The sequence below is a fragment of the Ranitomeya imitator genome, chromosome 1, assembly GCF_032444005.1.
Source record: "Ranitomeya imitator isolate aRanImi1 chromosome 1, aRanImi1.pri, whole genome shotgun sequence".
In the NCBI taxonomy this organism is placed as follows: Eukaryota; Metazoa; Chordata; class Amphibia; order Anura; family Dendrobatidae; genus Ranitomeya; species Ranitomeya imitator.
In genome coordinates this window covers 383,062,045-383,087,192 of record NC_091282.1, presented here as the reverse complement: position 1 = coordinate 383,087,192, position 25,148 = coordinate 383,062,045, and the positions used below count along the sequence as shown (strand labels likewise).

Here is a 25,148-nt window from a genome sequence, read left to right as displayed (position 1 = left end):
AATTTGTCCTGAGTACGCTGATACCCCATATGTTGGGGTAAACCCCTGTTTGGGCGCACCGGAGAGCTCGGAAGGGAAGGAGCACTGTTTTACTTTTTCAACGCAGAATTGGCTGGAATTGAGATCGGACGCCATGTCGCGTTTGGAGAGCCCCTGATGTGCCTGAACAGTGGAAACTCCCCAATTCTACCTGAAACCCTAACCCTAACACACCCTAACCCTAATCCCAACGGTAACCCTAATCACACCCCTAACCCTGACACACCCCTAATTCTAATCCCAACCGTAAATATAATCCAAACCCTAACCCTAACTTTAGCCCCAACCCTAACCCTAACTTTAGCCCCAACCCTAACCCCAACCCTAGCCCCAACCCTAACCCTAGCCCTAACCCTAGCCCCAACCCTAACCCCAACCCTAGCCCTAGCCCCAACCCTAGCCCCAACCCTAGCCCCAACCCTAGCCCTGATGGGAAAATGGAAATAAATACATTTTTTTTAATTTTATTATTTTTCCCTAACTAAGGGGGTGATGAAGGGGGGTTTGATTTACTTTTATAGCGTTTTTTATATCGGATTTTTATGATTGGCAGCCGTCACACACTAAAATACACTTTTTTTTATAGCAAAAAAGTTTTTGCGTCTCCACATTTTGAGACCTATAATTTTTCCATATTTTGGTCCACAGAGTCATGTGAGGTCTTGTTTTTTGCGGGACGAGTTGACGTTTTTATTGGTAACATTTTCGGGCACGTGACAGTTTTTGATCACTTTTTATTCCGATTTTTGTGAGGCAGAATGACCAAAAACCAGCTATTCATGAATTTCTTTTGGGGGAGGCGTTTATACCGTTCTGCGTTTGGTAAAGTGGATGAAGCAGTTTTATTCGTCGGGTCAGTACGATTACAGCGATACCTCATTTTATTAGGTTTTGGCGCTTTTATACGATAAAAGCTATTTTATAGAAAAAATAATTATTTTGGCATCGCTTTATTCTCAGGACTATAACTTTTTTATTTTTTTGCTTATTATGCTTTGTGGTGGCTCGTTTTTTGCGGGACAAGATGACGTTTTCAGCGGTATCATGGTTATTTATATCCGTCTTTTTGATCGCGTGTTATTCCACTTTTTGTTTGGCGGTACGATAATAAAGCGTTGTTTTTTGGCTCGTTTTTTTTTTTTTTTTCTTACGGTGTTCGCTGAAGGGGTTAACTAGTGGGACAGTTTTATAGGTCGGGTCGTTACGGACGCGGCGATACTAAATATGTGTACATGGTGTGGTATGAGATATCCGGACATCTGTATAGCGGTGCCTCTTACAGAAGAAAAGATCGGAGAAGAACTTGACCGATGATGCTTCACGTTATTATAAATATGTGCAGCTTAATTTAGAATGTGTCTCTATACATATGGCAGGAATATTATGTTAGTTTAAGTTTGTCTCTTTTTTTGTATGTCCATATTTTTATATTTTATATATTTTCTATATATATATACTCATATTTCTTTGTGCGTTATATTGTATATTTGAATAATTGGTTCACTAGAATATTGTGTATAGTATTTAATGATTGACACATAGAGGATGTGTTCACATTTTATATTTTCTGGTTTATTTGCAACATTGTGCACTTCCATGTATGTATACCTTCGGTATTTTTTTTAAATTATTATTTTTTTTTTATCATCACTACAGTGATGCGATATGTAGGCATCCCCTTTATTAGCTTGGAGACATTATGTGAAGGCGCCTATTATAATAATATGTATCGCCCTGTAATTATATTTCCAATCTACACTTCTATAGGTATCGGGTGTTCACATTCATGTTATTGTTTCTGTGTTATTCGTTAGTATTGTAGTAGTATTGTCTTTTACCTGCTGCCCTTAGATCGTCCCTGAGTAGAGATGGCTGCTGGTGCACGTGCGCATGCGCGCCGTAGTGGGACTCGCTGATCATCCTCCCCGCCGTCTAGGAGCGTCCGAGCAGGAAATGACGTCTTGAGGGGTTTACCCTCTACCTGCTCTGGACGCCGGAACTGCCGGGGATGATGCGTACAGCGGCCTCACTCTGGGCGGTGCGCATGCGCCAATTACGGTGCATCACCGTGGTCACAGCTGATATCTCTTCTTTAAATACCACACCTAATACACACAAAAGTACGACCCCCGAGGAAGCCCACGCGAAACGCGCGTCGGGGCCGCCGGACGGACACTGGCACCAATGAGTGTAGGTAAGACATGCAGAGCACCTTTTTACTGACTTAGGTCTGATGAGATGTCATTAGTATGGCTGTACCGGGTATATGGAGGTTGCACTATGCACCTTAAGGATAGATAATTGAGTCAACTATAGGACTGACATATCCCTTGTAGCTATCGGCTGAGGCATGGTCTGTACCTTAGGTGTTACACACAGTGGTCTTTGTCCGCCGTACATTTACTATATGTGTACGCTTTTTGTTGAGTCTGTCATCTTGTATAATTATTGTATTTAATAAAGCTGTTATATATTTTGTACTTCTGGGTGTCTTTATACTCCGTGGTTCGCTTGTAGGATTTATCTAGTAGTGGAGTTGGCCCTGTAACTCTATATGTCCATGATAGGGTATAGCCCTATGGATTATTTGCAGTAATATGCATCAGTGGTATCTGTATTTAGTGTTTCTCTGTGTGTTCACAGCTGTTCGCACTGGTGCAATGGACTTTAAGGCACGTGAGAAAACGTGGCTCGCACAGCTTGACAAGGTGTGCATGTGCGGTTTTAGATCCCAGATCAAGGGATGTGATGGACCTGACGCATAAATTTAAGGAGCTTTTACAGAAAAAAACCCGCCTGTGGTGGAATAAGTCTTTTTTAGAACGATACATTTCTTGTGGACTTATACCAAGAGGGTTACGGATCCAAGTATTCCCCTCCTTTAGCATAGACAATGAAACTTTTAAGAATGATTGGGAGTAAGTTGCAGCAACATGCTCTAAGGGATTTATGACCCTTCTAATAAAAAACAATGAAATAACTATTAATCAACTCGATAAGGAACTGGAGGATATTCAGGAAGAACTCACTAAAATCCTTACTCCTGAGGACAATGTCACCTTCAAAAATGAGCTGGATCTTGATCTCCAGAAATGGGAGAAAGAGATCGTAGCTCTGAAAACTAAAAAATACCAACGAGATGTCTCCGATGCCAAAAATAATAGGGTATATAGGTGGAGGAGTAATCAGCCGAACAGGAGATCAGTCTCAAGAACGAGATCTGTATCATTCTCGTCAATATCATCTACTGATGAGAAAAGGGAAGAAAAGGGAATCGCAGGAGTAGAGAGGAACGATACCTATAAGGATCGCTGGCAGAAAGTGACCGGATATGGTAGTAAAAGAAAAATTCCTGCATCCCCCCAGAAAGACAAGAGACCAAAGAACACCACACTTGAGGTAATAAATTTATCAACACACATTCTTACAGAGACTCAATGTGAGGTTCTGGGTCTCGGACTTTCTTTCTCCCCATGCAATAATTATGATTATTTCACAGCACTAAAGGATTTGAATTTGTTCTCACGAAAACTTGTGTTGAAAAAACTACACTCCCGACATTCTATTGAGGGGACCTCGATATCTGAACAAGAGGTTGTCGCCATTTTGGAAGAATTGGAGAAAGAATTGTCTTATCCTTCCACAGGTATACCCCCTCCCGTGATCCGTGCTAAGTCAACCACGTTCCCCCCTTTGTCATTATGCCCTCAAGTAGAAATTTTTACCAACTTAGTGGCCGCCGACTTAAAAACTATTAGCAACAAAAAGAAGAGGGACAATCTGACACGTTATCAGAGGGTGGCCTTGCAAGAAATCCGTGATTTACAGGATGTTATTATTAAACCATCTGATAAGGGGGGGAACGTGGTCATTTGGCCTACGGATAAATACGAAAAAGAGGCATTCAAACAATTACGTAACAGGGAGACGTATACCCTGTTGCCCCAAAACCCACTACCAAAATATATGAGAGAGCTTGGGGAAATTCTTGAGGAGGCTTTATATCAGGGAATCATCAATAAAAAAACATTTGATGGTTTGATAGTAGAGTACCCAGTTATGCCCACGTTTTATCTCCTCCCCAAGGTCCACAAGGACTCGGTGAATCCCCCAGGACGTCCGATTGTCTCTGGCATGGGAGGGCTATGTGACCCAGTTTGCAAATACATTGACTATTACCTGAGGTCGCAGGTAGAGACTTTGCCCTCGTATGTCAGAGACACTACGGACGTCCTGAGGAGACTTGATGGCCTTTCCCTAGAGCCAGATATGCTGTTGGTTACAGCAGATATCGAAACACTTTATACCTCCATCCATCATGATGACGGGATGGAGGCCGCAACTTTTTTTCTGGAATCCAGTAATATTGATCCAGACATAGTGGGCCTGGTATTGAGGCTTTTGCAGTTCATCCTGACACACAATTGGTTTACTTTTAAGGACCGATACTACCTCCAGAGTCGCGGGACCACGATGGGGGCGGCGTGTGCGCCCTCGTATGCAAAATTTTTGGGATATTGGGAAAGAACAATATTCGGGGGCGCACACTCCGCCCCCCAAGTACTGGGGTGGTATCGGTACATTGACGATATTATATTTGGCAAGGGCCGGTAGAACAACTTCATTCTTTCATGCAGGAACTAAACTGTAACGGCCTCAATATCAGGCTCACTTATAATTTCAGTAGGGAGAGCATCTCCTTCCTTGATATCTTGCTGCAGATCCAGGCAGATGGCTCCATATACACGGATGTGTTTAGGAAAGAAACATCGGCTAATGCACTCCTCCATGCCTCCTCGTCCCATAATAGCTCCACTATTGGGGCTATTCCTATAGGACAATTTTTGAGGATGAGGAGGATATGTTCTTCTGAGGAGGCATTTACGAGACAATCGGTGGACCTTGGGGAGAGATTTAGATCACGCGGATATAGCAATAGAAGTATAAAGCGTGGGTATACTCGGGCTAAAAATCTAAAAAGATGTGACTTACTGTCACAACCACTGAAAAAGAAGAAGGAGGATGAAAAAATCAGATACATCTCTACCTTTAATCACCAATGGGGTACAATGAGAAGTATTTTGAGGAGACACTGGCCTATCCTTAAGACTGACCCTACCTTGGCCAAATATCTCTCGGACGAACCTTTGATGACTGCAAGAAGATCTAAAAATCTGAGAGATATGTTGGTCAAGAGTCATTATATCACTAGAAATCCATCTATATTTGGTAGTGGGAGGAGGAAGAAATGGGGATTCTTCCCATGTGGTGACTGCCTGGCGTGTCGGAATCATGTGAGGACATTATCCTTTGCTTCTGCTGATGGCAAAAAAGAATTCAAAATTACGGACTACATCTCATGTAGTACCACTTATGTGGTATACATGGCAAGATGCACTTGCGGACTATCATATGTGGGACTGACCTCACGTGAATTGAGGATCAGGACCCGGGAACACATCAGAGACATCATGGTAGCGAAAGACGCAACGGATGTTGTGTCTCTCAAGACAATTCCTAGACATTTCAGGCAGCACCACAGATGTAACCCTAAAGATTTGAGTGTCTTTGGAATAGATCATGTCAGGAGCGGAATAAGAGGCGGTGACTTAAAGAAAAAATTGGCACAACTAGAATGCCGCTGGATAATGGTGCTGGGCACCCTGGCTTCACAAGGCCTGAATGAACAACTTAGTTTTGCTCCTTTTTTATAGATTTAAATGCGTTGGGTTCGTTAGGATATTCCTTGTCTGGATTTTAATTTTGTGTGTTTTATGTTTTTAGAGTACCTGTATTACACGTAGTCATTCCGTCATTGTCTGCATACTGGAGTGGTATGAGATATCCGGACATCTGTATAGCGGTGCCTCTTACAGAAGAAAAGATCGGAGAAGAACTTGACCGATGATGCTTCACGTTATTATAAATATGTGCAGCTTAATTTAGAATGTGTCTCTATACATATGGCAGGAATATTATGTTAGTTTAAGTTTGTCTCTTTTTTTGTATGTCCATATTTTTATATTTTATATATTTTCTATATATATATATTCATATTTCTTTGTGCGTTATATTGTATATTTGAATAATTGGTTCACTAGAATATTGTGTATAGTATTTAATGATTGACACAGAGGATGTGTTCACATTTTATATTTTCTGGTTTATTTGCAACATTGTGCACTTCCATGTATGTATACCTTCGGTATTTTTTAAAAATTATTATTTTTTTTTATCATCACTACAGTGATGCGATGTGTAGGCATCCCCTTTATTAGCTTGGAGACATTATGTGAAGGCGCCTATTATAATAATATGTATCGCCCTGTAATTATATTTCCAATCTACACTTCTATAGGTATCGGGTGTTCACATTCATGTTATTGTTTCTGTGTTATTCGTTAGTATTGTAGTAGTATTGTCTTTTACCTGCTGCCCTTAGATCGTCCCTGAGTATAGATGGCTGCTGGTGCACGTGCGCATGCGCGCCGTAGTGGGACTCGCTGATCATCCTCCCCGCCGTCTAGGAGCGTCCGAGCAGGAAATGACGTCTTGAGGGGTTTACCCTCTACCTGCTCTGGACGCCGGAACTGCCGGGGATGATGCGTACAGCGGCCTCACTCTGGGCGGTGCGCATGCGCCAATTACGGTGCATCACCGTGGTCACAGCTGATATCTCTTCTTTAAATACCACACCTAATACACACAAAAGTACGACCCCCCGAGGAAGCCCACGCGAAACGCGCGTCGGGGCCGCCGGACGGACACTGGCACCAATGAGTGTAGGTAAGACATGCAGAGCACCTTTTTACTGACTTAGGTCTGATGAGATGTCATTAGTATGGCTGTACCGGGTATATGGAGGTTGCACTATGCACCTTAAGGAGAGATAATTGAGTCAACTATAGGACTGACATATCCCTGGTAGCTATCGGCTGAGGCATGGTCTGTACCTTAGGTGTTACACAGTGGTCTTTGTCCGCCGTACATGAACTATATGTGTACGCTTTTTGTTGAGTCTGTCATCTTGTATAATTATTGTATTTAATAAAGCTGTTATATATTTTGTACTTCTGGGTGTCTTTATACTCCGTGGTTCGCTTGTAGGATTTAAATATGTGTACATTTATTGTTTTTTTTTTTTTTATAAAGAAATGTATTTATGGGAATAATATATATTTTTTAATTTATTTAGTATTTTTTTTTTTTTACACATGTGGAAATTTTTTTTTTATTTTTACTTTGTCCCAGGGGGGGACATCACAGATCGCCGATCTTACAGCACTCTGTAAGATCGGCGATCTCATTCATCGCTGCAGCGTTACTAAGTGCCTGCAGGCGACCCGGAAGTGCTCCCTGCAGGACCCGGATGCAGCCCCGCGGCCATTTTGGATCCGGGGACTGCAGGGAGAAGACGCTCGGTACATGGTGAGTACATCACCGTGTACCGATCGTCTCAGGGAAGCACGCAGGGAGCCCCCTCCCTGCGCGATGCTTCCCTGTACTGCCGGCACATCGCGATCATGTTTGATCGCGGTGTGCCGGGGGTTAATGTGCCGGGGGCGGTCCGTGACCGCTCCTGGCACATAGTGCCGGATGTCAGCTGCGATAGTCAGCTGACACCCGGCCGCGCTCCCCCCGTGAGCGCGGCCGATCGCATATGATGTACTATCCCGTCACTGGGAATTAAGTCCCAGGGCACCTCGACGGGACAGTACGTCATATGGGATTAAGGGGTTAAACCTTTGGACAGGTTTGTAGTGTAAGGTAAGTATATTGTCTATTTATGATTGTGATATTATTTGGGACAATCTCAAGAGCCAAGTGAACCACACATGACTGTGAGAATAGCCCAGGGCATCATGGAAGCAGACAAGTTTCCAAACTGAATATAAAAGATGCCAGTAGCGCTAACACCGCTCTGAATCCTGCAGCAGAAAATGTTACAGTACCACCCGTCCGTAACAAAGTTAATTAATATAGTAAAAAAGAAGAGCTATCTGCGCTGGAGTCCAGATTTAACCCCTTGTGAGGACCAAAACTGATGGCAGCTCAAAAAAAAAAAAAAAAAAAAAAGTAAAAGTTCAGATAACAAATGGGAGTTGCAGCTAACTGGAGATAGTACAACCACCGTGAGAAATTTTAAAATTATATATTAAAAAGGCGTTAGTGAATGAAATATACCTGGTAAGGCTACCACTGTGAAGTGGAAACTTCCGTAGTTAAGTCCACTTGCGTTGCCAAAGAGGGGTAAAATCCAGTGAATGCCACGTGTTGCCCTCAGGATTGCGGGCTGCAGGCACTGCCCCAGCCGGCGGCAGAAGATCCTGCGCTCGTTTCTTCTGTGGAGTGTGTCAGCGCTGCTGGGATGAGCCGCTAGGTACTCTGCTGTTGCAGGACCTTACGTGACGTCACGGTCATGTGATTGCTCACATGACAGGCTAAGGAAAGCGTAATGGACCAAATCCTACGCGTTTCGGAGACAAACGTGTTCCTTCATCAGGGATGGTCCTCTCTAGGTAATGTATACCTATATAGCCCGCAGCGGTCACATGACCATATTAAGTATTGAAGGCAAATAATTCAATTTCACTATTTAGACCTCTCGGAATTAAAGTATCAAATTCAAAGATCATTTTGGTCTCTTCCCTGGACATTTGTTGGATAAAATCACCTCCTCTCCAACATTTCTGTACCACTTTAAGGCCAGTAATAATGGTGCCATGAATTAACCCCTCATGATGGGTCAGGAAATGTTTAGAAAGCGGGTGGCCTTCAAATTTTTTATTGATATTCCTAATATGTTCATTAATCCTAATTTGAAGGGTCCACTTAGTTCTTCCTATATAAATTTTGTCACAGGGGCATCTGATTGAATAGATGACCCCTTTAGTGTCACAGGATATAAAGTCCTCAATTCTCCAGTCAGTAGTCCCCTTTAGAAGCGAAAGTTGTTTATTAGTTTTTAATATTTTGCATGTTTTGCATTTTAGACAAGGATAAAAGCCTGGATGTTTATGCAAAAACGAATGTTTTGTTGAAAACAAACAGCGTGGAACTGTAGGGGCTATTTTATTTCCCAAATTACGAGCCTTTTTGTAGATGAATAGTGGACGTTCGGGAAGTTTTTCGCCAATGACTTTATCTTCTCTTAAAATATCCCAATGTCTGTTCACAATCTTTCTAAAAAGGTGGGTGTTGGCGTTATATCTGGTAATAATGGGGACTATTTCCAACGATAACTGTTTGTTGATTCTTTCTTTAGTTTGGAGAAGGCATGATCTGGGTAGCTCTTCAACTTGATTTTTGGCCAAGGACAGAGCACTATATGAGTAACCCTTATGGACAAATTTATTTGTAAGAATTTCCGCTTCCCGGGTAAAGTCCTGTGCTTGGGAGCAGTTTCTGTGTGCCCGAATCAGCTGGCTTTTGGGAACGTTAAGTAGCCAGTTGGGGAGATGGCAACTATCTAGAGCAATATAATTGTTCCCGTCCAAGGTTTGTGAAATGTTCTAGTGTGAATTCTGCCCTCGTCAAAAAAAATATTAAGGTCCAAAAAATTAATAGATACTGTGCTGGTGGTTCTCGTGAATTTTAAAAAATATGAATTTTCATTTAAATTACTAATAAAATCAGACAGAGAGTCGGGACCACCAGACCAAATAAAAACAATATCATCTATGAACCTATGCCAGAGTAACAGGCTCGCACCCCAGGAGGCGCCACCATAGATGGTGTCATGCTCCCATTTGCCCACATAGAGATTGGCATAACTTGGTGCGAACCTGGTACCCCAAGTTTCCAAACTGTCAGAGCCCTGGATGGTCACATTCGTGTTACGCTGTCTATCTCTGGCTGCCGGTCCTTCAAGTACAAAAAGTTTTAGCGGTTTTGCTGGCTTTTGCTGACAGTAACTACCGTTTTGTAAATGTTGATATTGGGGCATCAGGGAAAGCTTTAGATACTAGTATCTTTTGCTTTTACAGATTTGAACAGGGGCTTTGGGACAAGGATCTTTCCCTTCCACAACCTTGTGTGCTTACAGAAGCCTCTGAGCCACTTGCACCCTTACTTCTGGTTGCTGATAAGGATTTGGGGCTCTCAAGCCATGTGCTTCGACTTTCTCCACGACTGAGGTTTGGACACCCGCAGGTTTATATTTAATTATCGACTAGGAAGAGCCCGTCAATATGTTGAATGTGCCTTTGAAATTTTGTTCTCCAAATCTTGCATTTTCCAGTGCACAATACAAATACATCTGGCCAATGTTCAGGTAGCCATAAAGACTTCTATCATCCTTCATAATTTTTGCGTGATTGAAGAGGCATCTTTGGATGATGTGGAGGGTATGAGAATTTCCACCGTGTTGTTACCACAGGACATATACCGTACTACGCAACCAGACACCTTTGATCTTCGAGTCAGGGGCTTTTTTTTGCTATTTCGTTTCGGTGGAGGGTTTCGTACCATGGCAAATGGACTAGAGTTGATCATTTTAGTGTAGGCTAGCCTAGTTGGAATCACTTTCCCAACAGAGAAAGGTTTTAAAATGTATTTTTGAGGTAGTTAGGGACACAATATAAGGTGGACCCATGCAGTTGGTTATGTTTTTTTTTTTTTTTAGGGGGGGGGGGGATGAAAGGTAGCCATTTTAAGCTTTTTGTTTTCCCAAAATAACCATGAATACTTCATTACAGTGTGCTACGCTTTTTTAAATTAACCCCTTAGTGACGGAGCCAAATTTTTTAAATCTGACCAGTGTCACTTTAAACTATTGAAAACTGCTGTCAGGTAGTTTATTAACCCTTCAGGTGCTTTACAGGAATTAATGCAAAGTGGTATGACAGAAATGACAATCTGTATTTTTACCACCTAAATGTCGGTAACTTCTGAACAGGTTACAACAGCCAACAGACTGTAAGGCCGCTATTTGGTCATGAATTACCATCGCAAACATCAGGACCACACAATCATGATCTGAGGTCACCAATTGGGATAAAGAGGAAGCCCCCACACTGTTAACCATATATAATGATGTAGTCACTATTGACAGCAGCATCTAAGGGGTTAAAGAGAGTTGGACGGTGCAAACACTGATCTTGGCTGATACAGCAAGTTGTCAGCTATAGTGTACAGCTGCTGGATTGTCACCTGTGTGGGGAGACTATTCTCTTATATCTTAGGTCAGTTAAAAGATGTATTGGCTGTCATTAAGGGGTTAAAAATAAAGTATCAAAAAATCTGCAATGTTTATTATTGCATGTTCAGTTTGTTGACTTGTTAGCTTTTAAAATACGCCGGTGCCTCATGGAACTATGCACTTGTGTTTGCCGATTATCCCACATAAGGTGTAAGCATACATTTGAGGGTAGCAAGTGCAAATCACCAGCGCCCCAGTCACATACATGTTTTAGGCTGACGACCCACAAATTTTCATTTGCCGATTCGGCATGAGAAAATAATCGCACATGTGATCAGCCCCATAAATTAACACTGGTCCAAGTGCTATACAATGTTTTTTCGCATTGCACTCGTCTGTATTCTACGCTAGTGTGACCTCGGCCTAAGGGCTGAATATTGTTAAATAAAATGTTAATGAACTAATTGTAAAAAGACAACATGCACCTTGGTTTAACACATTTTTTGTGTCAAATAAACTACAACTTCAAACAACACAACAAATGAAACCAAACACATAGAAAAATGGGTGGGGTAAACTGGGATTTACAAATTATATTTCCCGTCCAATAAATCCTTGGGGGTTGGAGGCATGGAAGATCTTTCTATCCTGGTACGATGGATGTGTTGCCACGTTTGAAGGGATTATTTGAGACTGAGTTTGGCCTCTTGGTACAGATGGCCAAGAATAGGTTTGTGGTCTTAATTGTTGTGGCTCAGCATTGGGACAGCTGGAGGGATAATGGTAGGGATTACAGGTATATTGAGGAGCAGAATGCTGTTGGGGATGTGGTGGGGGTTGAGGATAGGGATACCTGTATGCCTGCTGAGGAAACGCTACAGCAGGTTGGGGCTGTGTAGCCCCACGCTCTGTGATCTGCCAGTCCTCAATCATTCCAAACAGGTGGGTAGGGTCATGCTGTTCTTGGCAGGCATACAGGAGTGTGATGATCGCAGACCTCATCCGTGCCTGATGATGGGGGGGGACTTTTTGCATTTGGGGTACTAAGGACTGGGCAAATTTATCCACATCGTCCTCTGAAATTAATGTATTAAGGATTTTGAGGACTTTGTCAATTTCTTGTGGCAGCAAACTTTGTTCTTGCTCATGCCGGGTCCACCTTCCTCGTGTGGTTTGCCGAATGGGCCGGGTTAATTGCTGCCCCTCCGATGGTGGTGTGGTTAAGACCTGTGTTGGAATGGTAGCATTCCCCGAGTCCTTTGGAGAGGCCATGTCTTGGCTGGGAGGTACTGGGGAAGATGGTACAGGTGTGGGTGATTTCTGTGAAGCTTTCAACTTATCTTGAAGCAACCTGTTAAACAAAAATAAACAAATGTTACAGACTGCAATCTGCAGCCTCCGAATTCTCAGCTAAATCCAGACAATGTCTATTAAAAATAGAAGGTTAGAGGGAACAATTCAGAGTTATCATTTACTATCCAGTCAGCCCTGGCTTACACGACTCACCAAAATACGGTATTACATGCTGCCAAGCAGATCTGTGGAGAAGATTTTCTGGTAGTAATTTCCTGCTTTGGCAAATAAGGGGCATCCTATTTTGGGGCAGCTGACACAAGTAAATTGCAGGATGTAGCCCAATGATTGTATCCAACTGGCAGCTGCCAAAATGTTGTTTGTCAGGATCAAATGTATTATGTTCCCAAATTCTAAGGTTACAAGGCTAGTTTACACAGCCACAAAAAGGTCACAATATGGAAACCAACTTGGGGACATAACTACCTTGGTAGGAGAAATGAAAAGAATAATGAATAAGCACTGTTTAAAGGAAATCTTTTGGCTAACGATCATCTGTGAGATATTAGGCCCAACCAATCCAGCAACATATAATAAAGACACGCGCAACAAATATGAGCGCTAGACTAGCCTACTGGTGGGAATAGTTGCTAGTTCATGGCATTACCACATCATATAGTACATTAAGTTAAGTCCAATGGTCACAGTAAACACCCCATATATGCTGATAGACATGGTCACCACCAACAAAATAATAATGAACGGTATTAGTCAGTCCCACAGCATAACTAAGTTGAAGTAAATCAAGAGTTGTCAAAGAGGAGCCCTGAATAAAGGCTCGTCAGTACAAAAAAATCCAATATAGCATCACAGCCATTACACTGGCTGCCCATTCACTATAGAATCCAATTCAAAGTACTTGTTCTCAACCACAAAGCTCTCTACAGTGCGGCATCCCCATACATCCCCTCCCTCATTTCGGTCTATCGGCCTAAACGACCGCTACGCTCTGCAAATGACTTTCGTCTAACCTCTGCACTAATCCGTACCTCCCACTCCCGACTCCAAGACTTCTCCCGTGCTGCACCAATTCTCTGGAATGCTCTACCCCAAGATATTAGGACCATCCACAATTTGCATAGTTTTAGGCGCTCCCTGAAAACTTATTTGTTCAGAGCGGCCTACCACGTTCACTAATCAAAGTCATTTTATGTTTGGGTGTGCAGCCCATTCACTATCTCCATCTATCCCCTACCCCCTGAAGATGGCTGGACCATCATTGTAAATACATCACTGTAAATACACACCTGTTCTTTGTATCTCCCCCACCTCATTGTAGATTGTAAGCTCTCACGAGCAGGGTCATCTTATTTTGCGTTAATTATTGTATTGTTAACGTTGTTACTTATGACTGTTGTGTTTGAAACTGTTAGGGCTCCTACTCACTTGCAAGCAACTTGAATGAGTCTCGCATGATAAAAACCCCGGTGCTGCTGCCGGCACTCAGATCGGAGCGTTTGGCCGCATAGGAATACATGCAGCTGCACGCTCCGCTCCTCTGTGTCAGGTGCAGTGCTGGGGTATTGCCGTGCGAAACTCATCCGAGTCTTGTGCAAGTGAGTAGGAGCCCTTAAACTGTAAAGCGCTGCGGAATATGTGGGCGCTATATAAAGATTATTATTATAACAACAATTGGGTAATTATGTCCAATTTGCCTTTTTTTCAGTTTTTCTGTTTCTTTGTGTTGTTACAATACACACAAAGGAAATAAACATATGTATAATAAAACATGCATAACCCCTATCTGACCTTGGACGGGATAGTACGTCCAAGGTCAGATCCCCTGCTTTGATGCAGCGCTCCGCGGTGAGCCCGCATCAAAGGCGGGACATGTCACATGTGCCCGCAATAGGTGCGGGCAGAATCGCGATCTGCCCGCACCTATTAACTAGTTAAATGCCGCTGTCAATCGCAGACAGTGGCATTTAACTACCGCATCCAGCCGGGCGGCCGGAAATGACGTCATCGCCGACCCCCGTCACATGATTGGGGGTCGGCGATGCGTCTCCATTGTAACCATAGAGGTCCTTGAGACCTCTATGGTTACTGATGACCGGTGGCTGTGAGCGCCACCCTGTGGTTGGCGCTCACAGCACACCTCCATTTCTGCTACATAGCAGCGATCAGCAGATCGCTGCTATGTAGCAGAGCCGATCGCGTTGTGCCGGCTTCTAGCCTCCCATGGAGGCTATTGAAGCATGGCAAAAGTAAAAAAGAAGTTAAAAAAAATGTGAAAAAAATAAAAAAAATATAAAAGTTTAAATCACCCCCCATTCGCCCCAATCAAAATAAATCAATTAAAAAAAAATCAAATCTACACATATTTGGTATCGCCGCGCTCAGAATCGCCCGATCTATGAATTAAAAAAAAGCATTAACCTGATCGCTAAACGGCGTAGCGAGAAAAAAATTCGAAACGCCAGAATTACGTTTTTTAGGTCGCCGCGACATTGCATTAAAATGCAATAACGGGCGATCAAAAGAACGTATCTGCACCAAAATGCTATCATTAAAAACGTCATCTCGGCACGCAAAAAATAAGCCCTCAACCGACCCCAGATCACTCAGGTTAATTAAAATAATATTGTGAGAAATACTTTATTTTCTGGAACAATTTTAAGGGCGCCAACACTTTCAGCCATGACTGTGCGTAATAAATATATAGAGGTCCATGGCTTCTAAATCAACTTATGAGCATCAATATCTCTCATGAACATACTAGCCTTCTAATGAACCACCGAAAGAGAAATGTGTCGAGGCAGAGGCATAGAAGCATCTGATACCCATCTACATCAGCATAAGTAACTTCTATCTTTGTTTACCATGTGTAACCCAGCTTCCCGTTTCCACCTCTAGCCTAGTTGTTCATTGTACGGTCTAGTCTCCCTGCATATATATCAGTACAGGGCTTGCAGGGTGAGCGAGGGACAGCCATCGTGGGGTGGGGGCGCCAACCTCTGCAGGCAGGAAGGGATGACAGTGGACATATAGGGCTTCCTAGGCCATGTGTGGTTATATCTTTTTCCAATAGAGATTATCTAGCCCGTTCTGTCACCCTGCCTCTCCGCAGGCCTTGTATCCCTGGCCTGCGTTGAAGAGGAGACAACATAGTGGCTCTCTTTTGGAATGTGTTTGACTGTATGAAATAGAGGATACATCTGAGCAGTCAAACATGACATATATGGTCTGTATTATTAGTTAGTTCATCACAATTTTTGTGCACTTGGGCTTTCTTTTGGGGTTATTTTTTATAAATGGTTAAATAAAAGCATTTTTAAGCGTTATATGTTCATATGCTCAATCCCTTAATATTATTTACATATACCTTCATACCTTCTTAAATTTTTAGTAATTTATGTTGCTAATTTAATGTTGGTTAAACTGACTTCTGCAGAATATTGCTATAATATATTTCCAAACCGATATACGCTTTATTGACAAAAGTATTGGCACACATTTAATACCCTTACCAACGGTGTATAAAAACGAGGCCCTCAACATGCAGTCTGACTTTACTAATATTTGTGAAAGGCACATTTTAAAAAGCTCACTGAATGTGAGCGTTGTGGTAATAGAATCTCAACGTTGCAACAAAATAATCCGTAAAAATTCCACTATAAACCGAGAGTGATATTATTGAAAACTGGAAGTGTTTGGGAACCACAGCAAGTCAGCCACCATCTTAGCATCCATTTTGAAACTGTGCAGAAAGGTGCAGAGGTCCTTAATCTGTGCCCACTTCATAAAAAATATATATTTGCCACATCCGTACTGCATTGGCCCAGGCTATACGACATGACATACTGCGCAAGGGCTTGTTGCTGCTGCCACAGTTGCTGCAACATGTGAAGAGTGGAATTCCAACGTAATGGCACACCGCATATCAACCTGTTAACTGGCATTGGTTTAAGTTGTTGACCTGAGGGGTGCGAACGGTGGAAGTGAGCACACAGCTTCCAAGCTTTCGGCAGCAGCTCACCTAGGCCAAGATAGTGGCAGAGAGAACACTGCCCCACCAGGTTGAGGACATTAGCCATGCAAGGCACGTGTGAGTTTGTCTCGGCGCAGGGCTGTCACCAGATTCGCACTGGTGGCAGACAGGTGGAGGCCCTAGAGGAGGTGGAAGAGGCAGAAGCAGTGGAGGAAGTATGAAATATAAAGATTTGTCCTGCAAGCCTTGGGGATTCCAAGACTTGTGGAGCAGCGTCCGCCCCTACAGCCACCCAGTGACCAGGCAGTGAGATACAATGCTCTTGGCCATGCTTACTCATCCAAGTGGCTGTGGTCAAATGCACCCTGGCAGACATAGATTTAGTCAAGGAACGGGCGATGTCTGCGACAAGCTGGTGTTGCGCAGGCTCAGCTTTCTTAGAAAAGTAATGGCGACTGGGCAACTGTGATGGACATAGCTTTTCGAAACCATCTGTATCTACCAGGCGGAAAAGCAGCATTTCCGTGACCAACAGATTGAAGATGGTGAAGTTCAATCTCTTAGCTTTGACAATCGTAAACCGTGGCACAACCATACAGGTGATTAAGTAGGGTCCCAAACCAGATAGCATAGTTAATAAAACTTGGCATTCAGCTTGATATTATGAAATTTTTTTTAATGCAGTCCAGGATATAGTACATCTACTTCAGACATTTCGGTCATATGGCGACCTTCATCAGTGTAACCATTGCTATGGAAAGAAAATCATGATGGATGAAGTTGTACAGCTGTAGTGGATCCTACATTGAGTATTGAATCCTATAGTCACTCCAGCACACGGCGGACACCCCGTTTGAGGAGGATTCACATCCCCACTGGCCATCTACTAGATACCCGGTGGATTCCAGTTCTATACTATACTACATTAGCAGCTAGATCTGCTCTCACTCCTAGGCCATACGGCCACAGGATTCTTGATACATACCATACACAGGTATCCTTTCTACACAGTGGCTATAGGATCCAATACTCCATGTAGGATCCACTATAGCTGTACACCTTGAGCCATCACTATTTTTTCCATAATTCAAGCCGAGTGCCAACCTCTTCGGTTTGTCATGTGTAGGAGGAAACAATCATTTACATGACCATAACTATGGGACCGTGGGCTGGCTGCAGTGCCAAGAGGGCGGAGTAGTCAACTGGACAAACTGCTGGACCTTGAGGGAGAGGTTACGATGGATTGAGAAAGTTGTGGTGTGCTTGTTCTCAAAGATCGGCGGTCAAAAATAGCAGGCATGTCCACTTCCGTTACAGCTGGCGGCAGGTAACAGAGGAGGAGGGAGAAGCAGCAGATACAATTGATGGGGCGGCTGATGGTTTTTCAAATATACATTTTAGCGCAGTGGGATTCCCTGTGTAACGCATATTGATTGCACATGTGTGTAGACTCATACATGTAGTAGACAAAATAATTGAACTTTTTTTTCCCTACTCCTTTTTTTTTTTTGCAAAGTTGGCAGATTTGGCCAGTTGGCTCATCATTTGCTGTGTCAATAAAAGCCCAGGCTAGGCAACCTTTGCCATCCCTACGAGCTGCAGACCCATGAATGCTGCTGGTCACAGCTACGGTTGTGGCTGAGGATGCATTGCTCGTCGTGACTGCATCACTAGGTGTCTGGGACGTAGGGTGCAATGTAACCTCATCTTCCTCCTCCTCTGATGACCTACTCAGCTGTGTGCCTCCGCTATGTGTTAAAGCCAAGTGGGATCTACCACCTCACCATCATCCTGTTTTCACATTCCTCGCCATTAGTCACCCCCTCTTCTTCCTGACAGCACAGTTTGCGTGAGCCTCAGATATCGGAGTCTCATTGGGACCACCACCCCCCCGGGTTAACACCTGGTGACGATCAGGATGCTGCTCGGACCCAACTTTGTCCTGCCCCAGATGGCTTAACACTAGGCCTACTGGTATAGTCATTTTGACTACTTACTTGCAGTAGTTCTAGTCGGGGTCAAGAGTCCAGTAGTCCTAGTGTTAGGTGAAGATTTCCTCCTCTCGACTCTGAAGCTTGAGTACACTTCTGATGCCCATGACATAAAATGTGTGAACAGCTCACGTGGGTGCCACGTCTGTGAACTCTACTGGGTATGATGTTGAGGTGGAGGAAGAGGAGAGGCCACTTGAAGCTGCGCTTGCCATCCACTTGAGCACACACTCTTTGTGGGTCTCATCAACAAGGTGTACCGCTGTGCGTCTGCCAAAAAAAGGTAGTGGAGTAGCCCGTTCAGTAACAGAATGTCAGTTGTCTTTGTATAGGACATGACGTTGGTTCACTAGTGCTTTAACAAACTTTACTACCTAAACCACGTACATCTTGAACACCAAGCCTAATCCCCCTTCCACCACAACTTCCCTTTTTCCCAGTGATGTTGCTCAGATAGTGCGGTAGCACAGTATTAGCATAAAAAGATTTTAAGCCTCTGCAAACAGCTGAATTTCAGGGGCAGCAAATGACAAGGTAAAATATGGCATGCTGAATTGCGTTAGTCACAGAAAAATTGTTTGAGTGTGGATGAGGCCTGTATGACCAAGAAGATATGCTCCAAACAATTTTAAAATTAGATCACTCCTACTCTATGACAATTTTTTTTTTTGGGCAGGAGGGCTGTGGATGAGGCCTGTTTAACATACAGTTGATATTACAAACAATTTTAAATTGAGATCTCCCCTACTGTACTACGTTGGTAACAGAACAATTTTTTTTTTGTGTGGGTGATGCCTGTATAAACTAGACGATATGCTCCAATTTCAAAATTGGATTTAGCCTGCTGTATCATGTTTAGCCTGCTGTTCATTACTGTAATGAGCAGTAACGGTGACCGCTCACTACAGGGAGAAAATGCGCTGCGGCCGGAGAACAGACGTGTAGCGACGGCGCTAGCAACAGGTTAGTATGACGGGGGCAGTGCGCGATATTCACCTGCTCCTCGTTCCACCGTCGGCGCCACTGTGTCTTCCGCAGTGATGCTCAGGTCAGAGGGCGCGGTGACGCGATAAGTGCGCGCCGCCCTCTTCCTGAATGTCGGTGCAGACGATGGGGAAGACAGCGGCGGTCAGCGGTGGAACGAGGAACAGGTGACTATAGCAAGTGCCAGGGGCCGGAGAGGTGAGTATATGATTTTTTTTATTTTTTTAATCGCAGCAACAGCATATGGGGCAAATATCTGTATGGAGCATCTTATGTGGCCATGTGCAGCATTATATGGGGGCAAATATCTGTATGGGGCATCTTATGTGGCCATGTGCAGCATTATATGGGGGCAAATATCTGTATGGGGCATCTTATGTGGCCATGTGCAGCATGATATGGGGGCAAATATCTGTATGGGGCCATGTACAGCATTATATGTGGCCATGTGCAACATCTGGGGTCAAATATCTGTATGGAGCATCTTATGGGGCCGTAATCCACATTTGTGGAGCATTATACGGGGCAAATGTCTGTATAGAGCATCTTATGGGGCCATAATCAGCATTTGTGCAGCATTATATGGGGCAATTATTTGTATGGAGCATCTTATGGGGCCATAATCCACATATTTTAATATGGAGCATCTTATGGAGCCCATCATAAACTATATGGAGCATTATATGGGGCTCCTGATTCAATATGGATATTCAAAAACACTTAAACTACTGATGTCTCAATTAATTTTACTTTTATTGGTATCCATTTCTTTTTTTGAAATTTACCAGTAGCTGCTGCATTTTCCACCCTAGGCTTATGCTCGAGTCATTAAGTTTTCCCAGTTTTTTGTGGTAAAATTAGGGGGGTCGGCTTATACTCGGATCGGCTTATACTCGAGTATATACGGTACTTCACAAAAACTTTGTGATTATCATACTGTGAAGAGATTTGTGACTGAAAAAGAGCACAGACAGAGTTCATGCAGATTAAGGCATAATGAGGAAGGTTTCTGACAGACAAATTCATTGGATTAAGAGAGCAGCTGCCAAAATACCATTACAAAGCAGCAAATAGTTATTTGAAGCTGCTGGTACCTCTGGATTCCCTCAAACCTCAAGGTGTATGATTCTTCAAAGGCTTGCTGCGGTGCATAAACCTACTATTCGGCCACCCATAAAGTGTTCATGAGCAGAAACGGTTGCAGTGGGCCCAGACATACATGAAGACTAATTTTCAAACAGTCTTGTTTACTGATGAGTGTCGAGCAACCCTGGATGGTCCAGATGGATGGAGTAGTGGATGGTTGGCGGATGGCCACCATGTCGCAACAAAGCTGCGACGTCAGCAAGGAAGTGGCGAAATCATGTTTTGGGCCAGAATCATGGGGAAACAGCTGGTGAGGCCCTTTAAGGTTCCTGAAGATGTGAAAATAACCTCTGTAAAGTAAACAGCGTTTCTGACTGACAACTTTCTTCAATGGTCTAAAAGCAGAAACGTGCCTTCAGGAGCAAAATCATCTTCCTGCATGACAATGCCCCATCTCATGCTGCAAATAAAACCTCTGAGTCATTGGCTGCTATGGGCATAAAAGGAGATAAACTCATGGTGTGGCCACCATCTTCCCCTCACCTCAACCCTATAGAAAACCTTTGGAGTATCATCCAGCACAAGATCTATGAGGGTGGGAGGCAGTTCACATCAAAACAGCAGCTCTGGGAAGCTATTCTGACTTCATGCAAAGACGTACAAGCAGAAACTCTCCAAAAACTCAAGAATGCAAGAATTGTGAAGGTGATATCAAAGAAGGGTTCCTATGTAATGTAACTTGGCCTGTTAGGATGTTTTGGAGTTAAATAGCTTTTTTGTTCAGTGAATGTGACCTCCTAATGCTGCAAATTCCACAAATGAGCATTTTCAGTTCTTTAAAACATATCAAATGTTTAGAAATTCTACTGTGCCTAATAATTTGGAACAGTGCATTTTGAGTTTTTATTCATTTTGGAGATTATACTATTATCATTGGGAGGTTTCTTCAATAAAATTCGATGTATACTCTAACTGGTGATGACTTATTAGACTGACTGTCATTTGAACCGACCATTTAGGAAAATCCGAGAAAAATGTCATCTGCATAATAATTTGGAACATAGTGTAAGTAACTGGTGTTTTTAAGGGGTTAAATGATTTTGAGCCACTGATCTCACACTTAAAATACACAGATAGTGATGTCCTGCGTCAAACCCAGGTCCCTCCAGCCTGGCCCAAATGGGTTCTGGTCACCATAATTGGCATCAAAGTCGGCAAACAGCCCATTTTCAAATATTTGAAAAAGAAACTGATGTTTTTAAGGGATTAAAGGGGTTGTCCACTACTTTCAATTAACCCCCCAATGTATCTCCTCGGGGCCCCTAATGAATTTTTGCAAATACCTTCTGTTGCCGTTCTCGCCTGTGAGCGGCGCTATGCCGGCGGCTGAGTCAGGGTCACGTGACCCCCAGGCTGCAGCCACCGCTAATTTCCACCAACGTCACGTCAATTTCCAGACTCTGGAAATTGACGTGACATCAGCAGCAGGCGTGACCCAGCCTCCATAGACAGCGGTCACTCATCAAGAGTGACTGGGCTGTGGGCGGTGCTGGGGTCAGACTGCGGGGCTGTGCTGGGGGTGGTCTGGTCTGCTGGAATGTGCGGCCGGTGCCAGAATCTACGTGCGGTGCGGGGTCTGCGCGGTGGGTCTGCGGCCGGCGCTGGGGGGTCTGCGGGGCTGTGCGGTGGGGTCATTATTGTGTGTGTCTCTGTGTGCAGGCATCGTCCGATGGGACTACAAGTCCCATCGGGCTATGCCTGCTACAGTGACAGTGAGTGACACTTTAGCCAATGATGGGACAGTAGTAGTCCCATCATCCGGCTAATGTGTTGAATGTAAAAAAACAAAACAAATACACATATACACATGTGCAGTACATACAAAATACATTACACACAATACAGTACATGCACCATGCGACATACAACATGCACCATGCATGCGACAAACAACATGCACCATGCGACATACAACATGTGACATATATGCACCATGCGACATACAACATGCACCATACAACATGTACCATGCAACAAACATGCGACATACAACATGCACCATGTGACATGCAACATGCACCATGTGACATGCAACATGCACCATACAACATGCACCATGTGACATGCAACATGCACCATGTGAGGCTACTTTCACACTAGCGTCGGAATCTCCCCGTCGCAATGCGTTGGACAGAGATTCAGACGCTAGCGTTTGACGCACTGCACAACGGGTGCAGCGGATGCATTTCTCCGGCGCATCCGCTGCCCCATTGTGAGGTGCGGGGAGGTGGGGGCGGAGTTCTGGCCGCGCATGCGCGGTCGGAAAAAGCGGTCCGTCAGGAGCAAAAAACGTTACATTTAACGTTTTTTGCTCCCGGCGGTCCGCCACAGACGGTTGCAACGTGTGGCAAAGCATCGCAAATATTAATCTATGGGACAAAAATGCATCCTGCAAACAACTTTTCAGGATGCGTTTTTTTGCCATAAATGACGCATTGCGACGTCTGGCAAAAAACGCTAGTGTGAAAGTAGCCTTACATACAACATGCACCATACAACATGCACCTTGTGCCATACAACATACATACAACATATATGCAACATACTACGTACATGCAACATACTACATGCATGCAACATACTACGTACATGCAACATACTACGTACATGCAACATGCCATGTACAAGCAACACACTACATACAAGCAACATAATACATACATGCAACATACAAGCAACATACATGTAACATACTACATACAAGCAACATACTACATACATGCAACATACTACATACATGCAACATACTACATGCAAGCAACATACTACATGCATGCAACATACTACATACAACATATTACATACAACATGCCACATACAGTACATACATACAGTATATACATACAACATATAGACATACAGTTAAAGAGTACATACTCACCATCACTTGTCACTTTCATCCCCGAAGCCAGTGTCATCTGTAAAAAATATTAAAATAATAAACAAACACTATACTTCCTGATCCGCAGATATCCAATGAAAACGAGTGTCCCACGAAGATCTCCTGTGCAGAGCATCAGCATCAGCTGATGCGACCGCTCTCCAGGGGCTCCAGGAATAAAATGACGGAAGGTATCCTTCCACAATGTATTCCCCACAATGTATTCCTACGCCCCTGTGAGAAAATAGTCTCTAGTCTCACTTCTGGCACTGCTGTCTGAGGAAGTTCCCACGCAGCAATGCCATAAAGTAACACCCTGAACTGAGGTAACCTCAGTGATGCACTGCAAGAGCCATTGTCTCCTGTCAGTATGTCACTGGAGATCCTACAGAGCGGGGACATCACCCGATGTCACTGTTCTATAGGGGAGATCGTCGTGGGACACTCGTTATTAATTGGACTACGGCGGACAGGTAGTATACGGTTGGTTTATTATTTTAATTTATTTGCAGGCGATCGAGTATGGTAAGTATGGTTAAATTAAGAATATTAAAATACTTTTTACAGGCTGTGTCTTTATTTATTTTTTAACTCTTTCACTACTATAGGCAGGGCCGTATTTGCCACTAGGCACTTGAGGGCACGTGCCTAGGGCGGGGACAATGCAGGGGGGCGGCACCTGAACAAGTTTTTAAGTCCGGGGGTCCCCCCGCCCACCCACCTCAGTCCCAGCTGCTGCGGGGGGAGGGGGTCTCGGGCGCAAGGCCGCCATCAGGGCATTGCTGCCCTGACTACTGTATGGGGCAGAAATGGGTGCTGTACCTTTAAGCAGCAGCAGCCCAAGTGCATCATGTTCCTCCTGACGCCGGTCATGTGACACACTGCGCGCTCTTCTTAATGTAAGAGCACTGGAGCAGACTGCAGAGAAGCAGGTAATGTTTGTGGGAGAAGATACTGAAGTCGGCGGTGAGCAGGGAGAGGAGGCGAGCAGTGTGTGTCTGTGTGAGGACTCAGAGGAGAGGAAGCTGCAGAGAGGAGTGAGGTGAGAGAGGAGACGGGAGTCTGCTAATGTGAGTGAGTGAGGAGAGGGGAGGCTGCTAAGGGGAGGGGATGAGAGGCTGGTAAGGAGATGAGAGGCAGGAGAGGAGAGGCTGGAAAGGAGATGAGAGGCAGGAGAGGAGAGGCTGGAAAGGAGAGGAGAGGCAGGAGAGGCTGGTAAGGAGAGGAGAGGCTGGAAAGGAGATGAGAGGCAGGAGAGGAGAGGCTGGAAAGGAGAGGAGAGGCTGGAAAGGAGAGGAGAGGTTGGTAAGGAGAGGAGAGGCTGGTAAGGAGAGGCTGGAAAGGAGATGATAGGCAGGAGAGGAGAGGCTGGAAAGGAGAGGCTGGAAATGAGAGGCTGGAAAGGAGAGGAGATGAGAGGCTGGTAAGGAGAGGCTGGAAAGGAGATGAGAGGCTGGAAAGGAGATGAGAGGCAGGAGAGGCTGGAAAGGAGAGGCTGGTAAGGAGAGGAGAGGCTGGAAAGGAGATGAGAGGCAGGAGAGGAGAGGCTGGAAAGGAGATGAGAGGCAGGAGAGGAGAGGCTGGAAAGGAGAGGAGAGGCAGGAGAGGAGAGGCTGGTAAGGAGATGAGAGGCTGGAAAGGAGATGAGAGGCAGGAGAGGAGAGGCTGGAAAGGAGAGGAGAG

The 25,148-nt window shown here is 44.1% G+C and overlaps 1 long non-coding RNA gene across 1 annotated transcript in view; it reads right to left on the bottom strand.

Moving 5' to 3' along the window:
• Nucleotides 1–11,665: 11,665 nt before the first annotated feature.
• Nucleotides 11,666–25,148, bottom strand: part of LOC138674059 (uncharacterized) — a 32,978-nt gene continuing 19,495 nt past the window's right edge. Inside the window, exons 2-3 of the long non-coding RNA XR_011320461.1 lie at nt 18,461–18,724; nt 11,666–12,530 (exon numbers count right to left, since the gene is read on the bottom strand). This is a non-coding gene — a long non-coding RNA (uncharacterized lncRNA). The remainder of the gene's footprint in view (nt 12,531–18,460; nt 18,725–25,148) is intronic.